The sequence below is a fragment of the Hylaeus anthracinus genome, unplaced genomic scaffold, assembly GCF_026225885.1.
Source record: "Hylaeus anthracinus isolate JK02 unplaced genomic scaffold, UHH_iyHylAnth1.0_haploid 4, whole genome shotgun sequence".
In the NCBI taxonomy this organism is placed as follows: Eukaryota; Metazoa; Arthropoda; class Insecta; order Hymenoptera; family Colletidae; genus Hylaeus; species Hylaeus anthracinus.
This window is the reverse complement of record NW_026535289.1, coordinates 10,590,850-10,607,413: the sequence shown is the minus strand read 5'-3', so window position 1 is coordinate 10,607,413 and position 16,564 is coordinate 10,590,850. Positions and strand designations below refer to the sequence as shown.

General features: G+C 40.5%; 1 protein-coding gene across 3 annotated transcripts in view; it reads left to right on the top strand.

The window, feature by feature from the left end:
• Positions 1-16,564, top strand: part of LOC128894777 (Krueppel-like factor 6) — a 390,418-nt gene that overhangs the window by 152,682 nt on the left and 221,172 nt on the right. The gene's annotated exons all lie outside the window — the stretch shown is intronic.

Sequence of the window (16,564 nt, the reverse complement as noted above, 5' to 3'; positions counted from 1 at the left end):
TGGTTGCACGTTCCACAGCGGCCTGAAGTTGAAGTCCTGCGGTTGCGACAAGTGTCAACGGTTATTTCGCGTATGATTTTTCCTTTCGAACGACGAAAGGTCGATGAACACTATCGCGGAGTCTCGTTCGCACGCTATCCGCATCGTTTCACCGAATTTGCTTTCGGACGACGCGCACAGCGGCTGACCTACTTCCCCCGTACCGGAAGGAAAACACGTGAATATGACATTTATTAAAAATTCAACCGAGTGGCCACTTGGCACGCTTAGCAAGAGTCAAGCCAACGGGGGAAAACTCGGTGAAACGCCGCATGACGGAGTCGTGGCCAAAAATATTCATTATAAGGGGAATAGCTATAGCGTTCGAGCTTCTTTTCCTTAGAAGCAGATTCGGAAATCTGGAACGGGTTCGATCAGGCGATGAACGCTCTTGGACGCGGTCGACTACACTTGGAACCTTAGCGATCATTCATTCCTCGACGGTGTATTTAATTTTGTCAAGTTTATTTTCGAGATATGTTATCTCGATACAGTAATAAATATGAATATTAAATTATATTAAGCCATTCACTGCCAAGACAGATGTCTCGTAGTTCAAATTAATTGCAATTACTCAACGGATAAGTTTATACCCGTTTGAGACAAAAGTAGATGATTCTATGATTGCATGTCAAATCAAGCATGCAAGGTAGATATATCGTGTAATCGGGATTCTTTTTTTGCATTAGCTACCTCGGTAATTGCGCCAATCTGGATACTTCCAAGAATTTTTATCTTCGTTTTCCTGTAATCGTCGAGGTACTGCTGTGCAATTCATCCGTGAATAACCGATTCGCTACACCTAGCAGCGTGTTAAATTTAGTCGAGAATATTTCTGAATAGATCGCATTGTAAGACACATCCGACCGATCCTCCGTTAGCGGAAAACAGGAAATTATCGTCAGTTACGTTCGCACAGCTGTACAGTTCACACCTCTGATAGTTACGCTCCAGCGACCGTTACGTTCGCGGCATCCTCGCCATAAATACCTCTTGAAGTTACACCTACGATAAACGCACGTCACGACGAATAAATTTCGTTTAATTCAAACCCACGTGTGCAATTTCAGTAGCATTTTATTATGCGAACACATTGAAATTCCAAGATTTAGTATCCAATACTTCTGCATCTCTTCATGTCTTCGGAAGTCTTAACCAAAACATGAGTAATCTAAATATTTTCAGAGGACTGCTTTGCACCATCAGAGCCATTTCTAGCATTACTATATTATAGCACATGTATACGAACCCATTGAAATTCCAAGAGTTAGTATCCAATACTTCTGCATCTTTTCATGGTTTCAGAAGTATCAACAAATACATACAAATACTACAGCAAAACTTCGCGTACATTTTTGAGTGAATCAGTTTGCCAAAGTAATCTTTCCAGCCACTTTTTCGCGACGCCGAAGGAGCGCGTGTCCGCGAGACAAGGGGCGCCTAACATTGACGATTTACGCACGAGGAGTTGCGTTATAAGATTAATGAACAAATAGCCGTCCCCGTGGAGAGAGGCTCGGATGAGACGCGGCCAAATATGGTGTTCTCGCCCTCGGCGTGCATGAATGATGCAACGTCCGCGCGGGCGCCCGTGGGTTTACAATCGAGTCATTATGCAGCGTGCACAACGGGACATCGACTCGTTTAACTTCCATTTTTTTTCCATCCTTTTTTTTGCCTTTGTGTTTCGCGAGTTGCGATTTTTTTTTCGACGACCGCCAGCGGGGACATTCGGCGAGCGGAGGCTTATCGGTTCGCTGTTCGATGTTTCGATAGTAACACGCGTTTGATTTAGCGGGAGTTTCGTTTTCGATGAGGGAAATTGCGTTTTCGGATCCTCCTGTTATTGCGTAAACGATCGAAAAAATTTAGTGTCGCAGTTTGTCGCCTGGAACAACCCTGAGCTGGGTGAGAATTCATTTATTCCCACTAGAACGAAAAGGCCATCGTTTTTTAAACGAATGCAATAGGTTGTGTGTCTGTTTTTTTTTTTTATTTTGTTGCTGTATTTTGATTTTAGATGATGGGGTTGATTTTGATTGGGCTGGTGATTTATTGGTGCCGGGAGAGATGGTGGTTCGCTATAGATTTCTTGTTACAGTAGTGTCACGTTTTCTCGTATATTAAGTAACTCGAGGATTTCCTGATTGGAATCTTAATTCAGTGATATTTAAAAAGAAGTGTTAGATAAAATACATTTGAATATACAATGAAACTTCCTGAACTATTCCAGGAACAAACAGTGGACTCAGGTACCTTGATTGATTACTATCTAAACTGTTATCAACTCTATGAAACTGAAACTAAAAATCTATAGAAATTCATGTGAAAACTACAAATGTAAAATTCGATTAATTTTCAGTAATCCTTATTTATTATCGCCATTCTCGCCAACACCTTGCACGTGAAAGAGATTTGTGGGAAATACCGCAAGCGGCGATAACAGCTTCGAAAAGCAAGCGACGCTAATAACGCTTGTTTGCGACAAATTGGTTTACTCAAAACACTCGATAATCTCGTTATTTCCTTCCACCACTCGCAGATAACTTTTATCTGGCGTTACGTTACACGTATACCAACGATCGCGTACGTAGACGACACAACACCCGCTTATCTAAACATATACGACCTGCACAGGCATTAGCTCCCCATGAATGAGAATTCAAAAGGGCAAGACCTGATTTGCATCCCGCTTATTCATCGTCGTCCATTTTTATCGACGATGAGAAACCCCTCGATCATTGTTCCTCGTCATCGAGATCGTTATCGTCATCGTTATCATCGCCATCGCGATAGCGAGTGCCACGGATCACCGAATGATTTCATCGTCGATTTTGGCGTTGAAAGGCCTTTAAACTCCTATTGCATAATACCATAAACGGAATTCTTGTCGAGTTATTCGCGTAAGGTTTCCACCATTTGTATAATGTGGAATATTATTTGATTGCGTAATACAGATTGTAATTTTTGTGGAAAAAGTAATTATAGAAAGAAGAGATTTATTGAAAATTCTTCATGGACTAATTTTTCAACCACTTTTACATTAATACAACCTATAATTTATTTAAAAGAAATTGGCAATTTTTGCGGAAGAAAATATGACGCTTGTCCTCGATATAGTTTCCTCCGAATTATTATTCGGTCCCATATTTTTTCCCTTAAATATTTTTTAAATTGCGTTTAAAAAAGATATCGCGACAATTCCCATGACTATCCTGTAGAAGACACTTCTGTTCTCCTCCTCGGTTCTCCAATTAAATTGAGTTTACTCCAACTTCACTCCACAGTGGCGTATTTATTATCATGCTTCCATTGTTGAGCGAGATATCGAATGTTTCTAAATGTCACAAACGCCTACGACTTGCGGGTTTTGCGCGATTCAATTTTCGTCGCGTTGTTACGCTGAATTTGATTAATTTGGCACGAAGCAAATTTCGCTCTGGCCGAGACAGCGTAGAGTGAAAGAGATATGGCAGTCGTCCAATTTCCATTGATATTTTCATATGTCGCCGGCTCCGCGTCGTAAATAATTGCTCGCTTTCTCGCAAAATTCCACTGATCACGGCGTTAATCATTCTACACCGCGTAACCTAATTTTTAACGCGAACGCGCCTTCCAAATGCGAGGCAATTTGTTTACGTCTGTAGTCTGCGTTGAGTCGTTAATTGCACATCCGCCATTGTTTTCTTGAATTTCTATTCGAATTTTATGTTAGCGAAAATTACGCAAAAGTTTCTTCCTCGAATGCAGTTATCCTCAACGATTCAATTACAAATTTTTTAAATATTCAAACGTTAGAAGGGAGAAAAATGTCTATTAAGTTCACTGTGACCATGAACGTTTGAGGATTGCTCACAGGTTATTAAATATTAGATATTTTTAATTATGTTAATTGCTCGAGATCGCTAAAGTTATACGTCGAAACAATGAGAAATAAGATTGCGTCTGTGAAAGTGGAGCAGAATTATCCCACAGTTGAAGATAAAGGAATGTAGACCAGAGTCTCAATGAGTTACGCAGATCGGCGTTAAGGGGTTAACGATGTTATCGATAAATCGTTGGACGCTTGAAAACTGGTTTACGCGTTATTACGGTTTTCATTGTCTAGTCGTACACTTTCTAATCGAGGCGCCGCCGTGCCACATTTCTCGCCGCAACATTTTTGCATATATTTCGCGAGATTTCCATCCTGCCTCAAGGTTCACCGCGATATCGGAGCTTTCCTTTTACCTATGGCAGACACAGACTACGCACAAAAAGATTAAGAAATTCTCATCTGGATGAAAATGTCAGGTGATAAATAGGAAGTAGAATTTGTATTACAGGTGAAATTTGCTTTTTATGTTCCAAATCGACTGAATAACATAATCAGTATCGGAAGCGATCGCTCAACTTCAGCAAACATTTTGTAATCTATTAGTTGGACTCGGTGATTTTAAAGGAAATCGAATATATCATAGCTGAGCGCGTGAAAAGAAGGAAAAAAATAAATTGAGGAAGAGGAAACACTTTATTATAGTAATAAAGGGGAAAAGAGAAAGTGGTGTGTTATACTGAGAGTATTTACACAAATTCTCGTCTCATTTTAAGTGTGTAGTCGTAGTCTAAAAAAAAAATGGTCTTGTTCAAGCAGGAAATATTAGTGACAAATAATCACAGAAAAACCAATAAAAAAAAAAAAAAATGACGAAGCAACTTCACCCTGAAAGAACATTTGCTTTCCTAATGTATTCATTGTTACGAACTTATCTTGTTTATTCGAAAAATGCTTCATTTGCTTTTCTAATTTGTATCATGCAACGAAATTAAATTGAAAACCACCCTGAGTAACTGTTTAATCGTAGACGTGTCGCGAACGGACGATAACGCCGTGTTTTTAATCATCTATTGTTCGAATAAAATTGTGCCTATCCCTGGCAGGAGCGAGTTCGCGCTGCTGGCTGGGATGAGAATGACTTCATTCATTTCTCGTACAGACGCACGCATTCATTACGTGTCCGACCGGCTCACACGCGTTTACCATACAAATAAGGTTAGTTCCAGGAGTTTCTGGTCTTCGTTAGCGAGAGCCGCTTGAGTGAAAGAGGGTTCACCGAAGGGTCGAACGGCAAGGAGAAGTGGGAATCGTGAAAGTTTCGCATTGAACACTACCAGTATTGTTTTGTTCGCGCCCAAGAAGGGAGAACAAGGCGACATTGTAGGGTTTCCGTTCCCGGATCTTTTCTCCAAGCGATAACCCGTGCCCTGAGACGCCTGGAAAATATCGAATCGCTGGCCTGGGACCGCTTCATACTTTGCGACGCTGCTTTCACTTGGGAAACCCTTCGTATCGAGTTTCCACCGATGGGTTTTCTTTTCCCCGTCGCTGCGCCTCGGTCCTGTAAAATTTGTCGATCGTGGAATTCCGTTTCCTCGATTCAAATGAATTTGCGAGTGTGATTAATATTTTATTTAATTATCACCAAAAACTATAGCAGAACATTGTATAGTTACCGAATAGTTTTAAAACATACTGTGTTGTTAGAATCGAGCATCAATTTTTAATATATTTCCTTAATCTCCTATTCGCGATCAATTTCTCTTCTCTTCAATGAAAGAACAGATCCGGGTGTGTCTTTAAAAAAACATATATTGTACACCATTCCACAACTTCAAATTTCATCCAGACCATTTTGAAGCCCAGAATAGCAAAAAAGCTGGTGATGTACGCAATCAAATTTGCAGATTAATGAACACCATATTGCATACAGAGGATTAATTAACCTTTTTGCCTTGCTTCCCAGAACCGTGCGTGTAAACTGAATTTGTATTCTGTATTTTCTGCCCTCATTGCGGCAAATACGGTCGTTAAACGAAAAAATAAAATAAAAATATTGAGATGACACGTTCAACGATTCAGCGCTCGACCGTGCCATCGCGAACGTCAACGTTCGAATATCGCGTTGCAGACTGTTGATTGGTGTTAATTCCCAATGACAGTCGCGAAACGTGGATCGGAATTATTTTAACGAAAGCCATTTACACTCTGTTATGCTGTCCATCGGTTCGGTAAACGATTATTCAACGAAAAAAAAAAAAAAAATGAAATTTCGCGATGGAAGTAATTCGGATTAAAGCGAAAAACTTGAATCGTGTTTGTCAAGAATCACTGGTCTCTCGTGACATGGGCAGCTTCGAGATTTCTTTTGAGGCCTAAGTTGACTTCTTAATTAACAAATTATAATTGCAATATGTGAATCGAGTGATTTCGTTTTGAAGAAAAGAGACATCCATTTATGTTGCTTCCTACTATCAGTTCTGAGCTAGATTATGATAAGAAAAACCAAGGCTTTTGGTATTAACCTATGTGTTTATCAAAGAGTTTTTAAAAAATTAATAAATATCGTTTCAGGTTTGCTTCGGTACCTCTTGATTGCACCACAATGGTTCCCATTTTTTATTCATTCCATCGGAGACTGTTTGTACCTGAGGAGTATCATGCCATTATGCACAGTAGTCAGAGACGTTAGGAGCTGTCGGTTAACGGTAACATTTTTAACGTCGGTCGACCTTTGAACCTCTCGAGAGAGCTTGCACACTCGAGGATCGCACGAGTGTTTGACGGTGATCTTCAGCAGAACCAGTCAGCCACAAAATAATGATGCAGGGCTGGCTTCAAGGTCCCGTTGGTACGCGATACTTAAACTCGGTTGACGGAAAGCAGACGAATTTTTATTGATTGTACGATACTCTTGAAGTTGTATCAGAAATTTAACAATAATGCGGCAGAAGCTAATTCAGCTTAGAGTGTTTAAAATAAATCCGAGTAATCAAATGCGTCGAGTAGTTAGCAGCGATTCCGCTAGATGGTCCAATTCGATATCGAAATTAATCGATGCGGTTTGATGTTGAACTTAAACGAAGAGTTTTATTCGGTTTGAAGCGGTTCTCGTAGAAGTCTAGTTAACCATTTAGGGCTCTGGTCTGAATTTAAACTTCAAATTAGCTTAATTAAATCCTTAATTGGTTGCTCGTGAAAATGAATTTAAATATTTAAGAATCAGAAGGGTGTTCTCTTCCTTATTGATATCGAGGTGTATTGCTGAACCTCAGATGTACGTTTTGAGATCGTTCTTGCACGAAGTTATCAAATAAGAAAAAAGGGACTACTTCGTAATTTTTGCATGAATCGATTCAAATTAATCCAATATTAAATTCAGAAAATATACCAACTCATTTGATAATTCGATTAGAGATTCATTCGTTTTCCTACGTTATTTTGCATTTTATTATACGTCTGCAAGCTTCGTGTAATCAACTTCGTATTTTCATCGGCTCCAGTTGCACTCAGCTTGCAATTGCACGGCAGTTTCATACTCTAAATTTTCCTACAATACAATGCACAAGCGCGCTTTACTTTAATTTACTCAGTAGCTAGAGTATTTGAGCCAAGCGAGTCCTCCAAAAAGCCACAATTTTCCGTCGTTGGGCGATGATTTTTCATGCTTTCCAGCGCGTGTGGTAGGGGGAATTACCGAGCGTGGCCCACTTACCGCAAAGTGTATCATCCGTGGAACGCATTTTTCACGAGAACGTGATACATACAGAGGTGAGACGAGAGACAAAGCGGAGGCAGCTCCTCTCCTGGTTCGTGCACACGTGGACACGCGCGCGTGCACAAGGGGACGCTCAGACTGGTCGATTACATGCTCGAGCGGGCAAGAGACGTTGTCTGACTGTAGCAGACAATGTTGCAAATCTCTCGTCGCGTGTTGCTGGCAGTCGTGCTCGTGAGCAATGTATGTATGCGTGTGTGTGCATCGAAAAATGCACCAGGAGGCGCAGATGCACCGACGCCGCGCCTACCCAAGCCTGTTGCGTCCCCATCTCGGATCACCCTTTTACAGTTTTGCAATTCGACGGATTTACAATTCAAATTCCGAAGCCGATCGCGAACCGAAAAGACGCTCCACGTTTCTCGGAGCTGGCGATCTAGTCGTTCTTAGAAAGAGATGCACGATTCGATTAGGAACACCGTGTAGAATTTTCAGAAGAGGCAGATGCGCTTTTGGTAAATTATTATTTTATTTGAATTGTAATTGAAATGTCATGGAAATAAAAAATATATTCTTCTGGAAGAAGGAAGGGAAGCATGTACTTTTTTCCACAATTTAATGAAAATCTGGGGATTTCTCGATTCTATTATACATCGTACAAAATATGGTTGCTGTTATTTGATCATACACTAATTATACATATATTTTTTTAGTTTAGGAGATGGGGAGTGTATGTTTGAAAATATTTATGTGAAATACACAAAGTCCATGATTGCATACAATTACTAAATATCGTGTAGGTATTTTCTGTTTCATTTAAATTCCTTTATAGCAATTCCAGTCTTCCAGCGCATAGTGTTTCACACGGTTCTAAACGAGTTCCATCGAATAATTAGGCCTTTGATAGCTGCTACGGTCTCGAAATTAGGCTGTCACTACGGGGAAATGAAAAAAGTTGCACTACCGTGACCTACTGTGACTTGTTAGCGACGTCCTGCATATCGATGCACTTTTTCAACAAAATTTCACCTCTGTGTGACACAACGGTATAGTTTCTATGAGTGGTGTGGTTAGATTGTTAGTCATACATGAGTGATTAATCAGTGAGGTAGCATTTACATCAGTCAACAAGAAATTAAATTATTATTTTAAATAGTCACATTTTTTAATATAAAATTCATTCGTGTGTGTGCAATACAAATTTCTCTGTCCTTCCAATTCATTCTTCAACTTCAATCATTCCTTCTAATGCTTCTACCTTGTATGCACCTCACTCGCTACTAGTCTTTCTTCCCACGAGTGCACTCTTATCTAAATGCGCCTGTAAAACTAAACAGGTACTCTTAAGACTAACAAGGCTAGGAACGCTTGGGTCAAAGCACAGTGCTCTTAAAATTCCATATCCTTAAATCTTTGCTGCAGACTAGAGGCTTCCTAAAGTTCAACAATATAGCTGCTGTCTGCATCCACCAGCTGCCACCGATGAAGGATGGGAAACTATTCAATTTTAATTTTTAAATTATCAAATTTCCTTTCGGAATCCACTTCTGGAAAGACTTATAACGTATTCGAATCTTGGAATGTGGATTTTTAGAAGTTGAGACAAGTTGGAGTAACTGTCGTTATTTTTTTATATAACCCTCATTACTTGTAATACTAATATAAATATTTTCTATTGTGAAAATAATCACTCAGTTTCAGACTGAAGAACATGCCCATTTGTTTATTCAATCAGAGGACCATCCAGACTTTCCATTATTCCACTCTAAACAACATAAAAGGATTCACCAAACCATAATTTAGGCTTTAAAGAATCTTAGGACGATTTTCCTTTCTTTTCGATGGCTCCACCATGGCCGCAAGGTCGCGCGGAAAATATCGATTACTATCTGGTTAATTAATGTCCTCCAGCCGCATCGGTAATGCTCTTACGCTCGAATCGCGTTTGTTTTCAAGGACACCGTCCCACGATGGGATAAAAATGGTAAATGGAGTCCTCGAGCGAGACTCAAACGACGCTTGGCTCAGCCCGCTCAATCCACTTACCGAGGGATCGGCCTGGAAGACACTTTGTCATGCAAATTCGCCATTATAATCGGTCGGGCTGTATAAATCTTAACTACATCTCCCGGCGTGAATTTCGGGACACGAAGAAACCACGGAAAGTATCGATCGACGACGAAGAAGGAGAGAGACCGATACGCCGATTGAAAGGGAAAGGAAACGATAAAATTTTCAATCGCGTACTCGCCATTACCATCGTCCTGGCGAACCGCCGCCCTTTTATTGCCGTAACATTTAAGGTGGGTTTCCATCAAATCTAACGTGACGCACCCCCTTTGGTGTGTCAGTAATTATGGAATTTTAGCCTGTTGACTATTTTGAACGCTTGGAAATTTTCTATCGTTTAGTTTAAAACTAATGAAGCATAAGTCTGCGTTAATGTCTCTTTTCCTGCAGCTTACTTAGGTGTGATGAATGCTGTTTAGAAAGACACAAACAAAGTTGCCGCTTTGGGTGGTCAGAAAGTCAGAATGGTGTAACTCTTCAAATCACAAGCGTAATCTCTTCGACGTCGTTTCCCTGAATTTTTAAGACAGCCATTCTTCACGAAGAAGCCACGTCGTAATTGGCAGTGGTGAAGTAGTAGGGATCGTAGAAAAATTCGCGCCGCTGCTTCTTTTCTTGAAACTTCTTTTAAAATTTCCCAACGAGCGGGAAGCTCGAAGAATGGTTCTATGTAAGCGGAATAGTTGCGGAACTTTTACGATTTCATATTTCCCCTGAAATTTCGCCCTACCCTTAATCCTCTATTTAAATATTCAATGCTTAAGCAGTCCTGGAAACACGAGTCTCGAGAACATTCGATGAAGTTTTTAGTATTTTTCCATTCAATTTTCTGTACTCTGGTATCAAACGATTCCTGAGATCATTGTGCTGTAAGTTAATACTTTCGAAGCGGCGCGTTACTCGAACAGGCGAATTTAAAAAAAATATCTACCTTATAGAGAATGATAAGACTAAAATCTGTATCGAATCCTTCGATTATTCAAAGCTTTTTCTCTTTGCTTCTCGAAGAGAGTGTTTTGACGAAGATGAGAGGTATCGGTGGTCGATCGAGATTAACATTCTTGGAAGATGACGAACGCTCAGGCCACTCAGTGGTCAGGGCTGCACTGGAACCGCAGCCAATTAAATGGTGGCCGCGTTTCCACGGCTTGTTGCGTCCGTTTGAGCTCATTATCGGCCGTAGAATGAACGTTAATGAACGCAATTACGGATGAAAGGTCGCGAATGACAGTCGTCGCATTGTCGCCTCGTCCGATCGATTCGTCCCCAACCGCCTAAAACGTAATGGATAAACGGAGTCGATGGTCCATGGTCCTGGAGGGGAGAAAGAAAGAGATTCCAGGCTCACCGCCGAGTGTCTCTTGAAAACGGCTTTGGTGACGAGGGTGGATCGAGGTGGACGAGCACAGGCCACGGAGATCCCGACGATTTTTCATTTCAAAGGTATACTCGTGGCCTTGCTCAAACGCAAACTGCCCTCTTTGTAAATGCCGTTGGAATTCTTATTTCCTAGCAAGCTCCTAAGAACCGACCTCCTTTTAATTCTCTTTTATAAGCGTTCAGACAAACAAGCTGCAGTTTATGAGTGTTCTTGTGCCGCGAAGGATGGCCAAAACCGTTACTTTGCGAGAACGAAGAACATTGTTGGCAATTTCGTTTCGTGAATTGGTCCATGAGGGCGGAAAGGGGTGGAAATTTCATTGTTTCTTACGCGCCGCGGTGCCGTCTGCTTTTCAAAAGTAACTTTTCAGTGTTTCGGTAGTTGAAGGACAAGAATTAGCTAAATTTGTGGGTGATTTATTGTTGCTGTGCATTATATTCGCCATTTCAAATCTCTGAATTCTGAGTGTAGATTTAAAATCAACGGCCCCAGAAACCCCTATATACCAAGTTTCATAATAATCGAATCACTTTTCGCATTTTGATCCGCTATATTGCATCCGCCATTTTGGATTCCTAAATTCTGATTTCAGTTCAGCAGTCGAGGTCCCTTTTAATTTTGATTAGATTACATTACTTTCACGACGATCTTCATTTCTACTAAGTTTCATTCGAAAACTCGAGTTACAATTTGCGTTCTCTCTTTACCAGAGATGAGTTTCTGCAATCATTTCGTGTATCCAGTGTCAAAAGTGGCGCTATTTGCTATTAGTAAATCATTGAAGTTACAGATAAACGAATCGCGGGTACGAAGACAAGAAGCCCGGCGGTTCGAGAGACTCCACAGGTGCCGTCCCGTCAAACGACTACGCTCTTTATCGAGAATGAATAATTTCTCTCCAACGGAGTGCGCCGAATCGATTGGGCCACTGATTTTCCCAATCCCCGGGAATTTCCTTGGGGAAATTAGCCTCATCGGAAGATTCTCATGGTTCACGTCAAGCGAGATCGCGGGATTATGGCGTCGGGGGTGGGAAGCTTTACGAAGTTTCACTTCCTCCCTCGAATTCTCCTCGCGGAGAGTTTGCATGTACCGCGACGACTTTATTTCGCGTCCGTCTTCGAGATCTTCTCGCGCAATTCGCACGCGTTCCTTGTTCCTGCGTCAGGGTAAAGGAATTGGGTTGTTTAGTGAGGATTGGAACAGGAAAAGTGGAGGAAAGGTGTGTCCTTGGAGTAAGGAGGCTTCGGAAGCACAGAGAATATCCTCGTTGACACAAAACTTATGCATACACAGTGCAATGTGAGGAGTATTGTTATGATGCAGCGAATTTCATTAAAATTCATTAGTTATATAGACATCTATACGGAAATAATTAATTAACAAAGCAAAATACAGTATATACGAAATTTTTTGGTTAGAATAACCTTCCGTACGCTACGATCATGTATATTATATTCGTCGAATACATTTCTTGATTACCCCTGTATTCAAATTAGTATCGGAACTAGTACTCGCGGAAAACAAGAGATCAGATTGTCCCGATTTCCGATCCTCCTCGGGGATGTTGATCGCTTCGATCGTTTCGCGATAATCGTTTCGGAAACGATGCTCGCAAGCGTTTTTAACGCGATCGATCGGTCGATGGCCCTCCGCTTGTTCGCAAAAGTTCCACGGGCAAAAGTTACTTTTCCAATAATCGCACCGCGGGATATGGTAATTTCTAATGAACAGGATTTTAATTAAACGTCCAGCGAACACGGATGGAAGTTCGCGGGAGTCGCGTCTCGTACTCATTTAACTCGAGTCTTTTAACTGAAAAGTGAATTAGTGACAATGGGCCAAGTATTTCCTCGTTCGTTGTTTATGAGACACGAGTTTATCAAATTGGGAATAGTCGGCGAATTTTGCATGCGATAATTTAAAGTAGGTAAGATACTATTTGAATATTTTGTGTACCGATTGAGTATCTGGGAGTCAGGACTGTTCTGTGACATTTATTGACGAGTCGCTGTATTTGGATGTTGGATATGGTTTGTAAGTTTATTTAAGGCTGCTATACTATTTTAGAATTCGTTTTCATTTACGATATTTTGTTAATTTTATTCAACGAACAGATTCGTAATATTAAAATACGTCTAGAATATTCAAACTTGCAATCAAAGGGGAATACAGTTTTATTCGACAAAATGTAAAACGACTAAACTCAACCCATTATGATTTATCCACATCGTTTATCCAATTGAGCAGTTAAATTTTCCCGTATTCTGTACATTATGAAATATTCTACGATTAAAAATCTGCCGTTCAATATTCATTGCAGGGAATGCGGGTGGAGAGAACCATTTTGCCCCATCTCTGTCTTTGGCGTGCTGGTCGCCACTTTTCAAAATTAATCGAGAAAAATCGATGCGTCGTCGCCGTCGTCGTCGTGGGACGGGGCGATATTTCGCGCGACTGCTGGCATTCAATTAAAATCAAACCGGCGAATGAAAAGAGTCGGCGTTTCTCGAATTTGAATGTCTGATTGGACAAGCGAAATTCAATTAAGCGCGGCCGCGCCGAAAGGAGATCAACGCGGCCAGTTCGTTTTCCAGGATCTTTGGCATTCTTTGACCGCGTGCCAGCCAAATTTGTATTTCAACGATCGATCGGGTCCGACACTCCCGCCTTTGGCTAACTCTGATTGGTTTCCTCAGGTGTAGACTTGAATTTATTGACTTATTTGTTGCGTACATCTGTTCAATGTAAAATACATTAAATGTAACAACAAGTTTGAGTAGAAAGACGGATACGATTTTCTTTAATTTAAAAAGGAACATGTTTCACAATAAAAATATTATTTTTATATTATTATGTTCGAAATAATTTAGAATGTTTTTTCTTACAGAAGTAGAAATAAATTGAAAGTAAAATTATAGAAATATTGTCTTATGTATATGAATGCAGTCTAAGGACGCAATTTTATTGAAATAAAGGTAAGGAGTATTAGAAAATAATCCTAATGCCCACATATATGAATTACAATGTACAGCAGGTCTAAGGCAGTTAAATGCTTTTAGGACCGGAACGTTGCACTTCTGTCGACGGAAGTAATTAGCGCCTAACGCGCATTAGCGACCATGGAACATCGGCGAAGGGGTACATTTCGATTTTAATGAAACTTTATGTGTTTGCAGAGGAGTCGAAATTAAGGGACACGTGTCTCTCTTATTTTACCGGGTGACACCGTCCCTCGAACGAACTACCCATTGCGTTAGTTTACGTAGAGAGCCATAAAACATTCTCCTGGAACGTTTGTCTGTATCTCTGGTAGCTAGATAACATCTCATAGTCGAAACTTTGCAGGCGTAGTTTTATCTCTGGTACCCCGAGTTTCTTCAGGTAAAAAAAAGAAAAATAATTAAAAATTGCCCCCGCACTTTATAAACATGCCCGCCAAAAGACACGAAAGCGCTAAATTTAGTAGAGCTTTCCGCGAAAAACTTTATGTAACTATCGAGTTGAACTCTCGACTTACCGAAGCGTTGTTCATTGGTTTTTTCTTGCCTTTTTCCATTAACATTTATAATTCCCGGAGTCACAATTTCCAGAGATTGCATAGTTTGCGAACATTTTGCCCGAACGAAGAGTCACCGTTTCTGTCGCTGACAACGGGACAAGGTCTCGTCACGAAATGGACGAAAGTTGGTCAGCAGTTGCAACGCTGAATGCACACAATTTTGGAAGTTACAGCTGAGAATGTTCGGGCCAGGGATGGGCGAAATATTATTGGAATCCATGAAGCAGATATTGTTATAAAGGTTTTATTTTTTCTCTCTCTCTGTGTGTGTGTAATTTCATTTCATTTCATGGATTACTTTTCAAGTAGCTGTACAATCAAACAATTTCAATTTTTTTGTTCAATTGATTCAACGTCCATGGTCGGTGAGTAGCAACCTCTCACTGCTTTATCTTTTTGTGCAAAGCTGCTGCCGCATGCTCTCCGCCTATGCTTTAAGCAGGTTGTCATGTAATAAAAATAGGTGTCGTGACTCTTGATTGACGTGACTCATACTCTTGGAACTGGTCTTGACCGGCCAATTGAATCTAATTCTAGCATGATAAACTAACGATAAAGGTATGCAATATACATCAGGAATTTGAATAATTTAACTCAATATAAGGCCATGCCTAGGCCAGGCTAAATGGGATACTTTCTACAGTAACGTCTTCGATTTAGCTAAAACACGAATACTCCTCTTCAACGATATATTATGTAGCGCTAAATTTTACAACTGCTTGAAAAATAATCCCAACCACTGTTCACTATGCTCATGTTAAAAATAAATAACTAGCAAATGAAATTTATTCTTACCTACATTTTTAAAAAATTGTCAAGTAATTCTTTAACAGTTGTTTAAATAAAATACCAAAACAGTGGGAGATTTGCTGTATGTAGAATGTCGTGGAACCTTTAGCACTCACTCAACTGGATATTGCAAGCGTTTTGTGGCATGTCAAGGTAACCGCTGCTCGCTCGTTGCCCAAAATAGAGAACCGAGGGGTGAGAGACCCCTCCTATTTGCACGCGAGTGTTTTTCCAGCAATAAATAAGCGGGGTGCGGCGAAAAGAGGCACGGGAGGAACGTGAAAGCAGACTCGCGCTCCCACGTGAACCGATCGACCGGTGGAGACATAATCGTTAATTAGACTGACGTGGCGTGCGTGCATGCGTGAGTCACTATCGCGAGATATCTCAAGATCAAGTACGATCTCACAGTGCTGTTTGACAAGTGGAACCGTGACGTGTCCGTGGACGGACGTTGGGTCAAAGCGTCAGGCTGCGAATTTATTATTTAACAACTTCGTTCACTTTATTCGTTAAAAAGAGTTGGGCGTTAGTTCGAGGAACGAACAGGTGAGATCGAAGAGTAGGATTTGGCGAATGAAATTGCTTTACAATCTAATCCATCTTACTCCTTGGCTGTGTAACACGAAAATGGGATTTACGACAGAATGGGTGCAAGAAGATGCCGGAGTATTGTTGAATTAAAAAATGAATTTTGTGTTTGAATTATGGGACTAGATAGTTTTGAAATTAGATAGGAAAAGGATAGATTCATTTATTACTATAATTAATTTTTTACTTGAATAATTGACTTCAAATACTGTGGAGACTCCAAGCATTGTTTCCATGCTGTGAACACCTTTTTCAGGGGATGAAGTACAGGATAACTAAAAGCAGCTCAAATTGAAAATTCTCATCACTCTATCCATGACTATGAAGACCACCCTTACCTATGATGGCTCCCTATAAGATCTATTTGTAAGCAAACAACGTTTACATACGATTGAGCTTCTGATCAATATTTCCACAGAAGTCTTCCTACTTTCAACACACACCTCACGCATATCTAAGCAGTCTATTCTAATCACCTACTCACCCAAACGTCGAATAAAAGCGAACCAAAGCCAGATCCTTGAGGGATGCGAACAACTGAGCTAATAGCAGAGAGAGAGAGAGAGAGAGAGAGAGAGAGAGAGAGAGAGAGAGAGA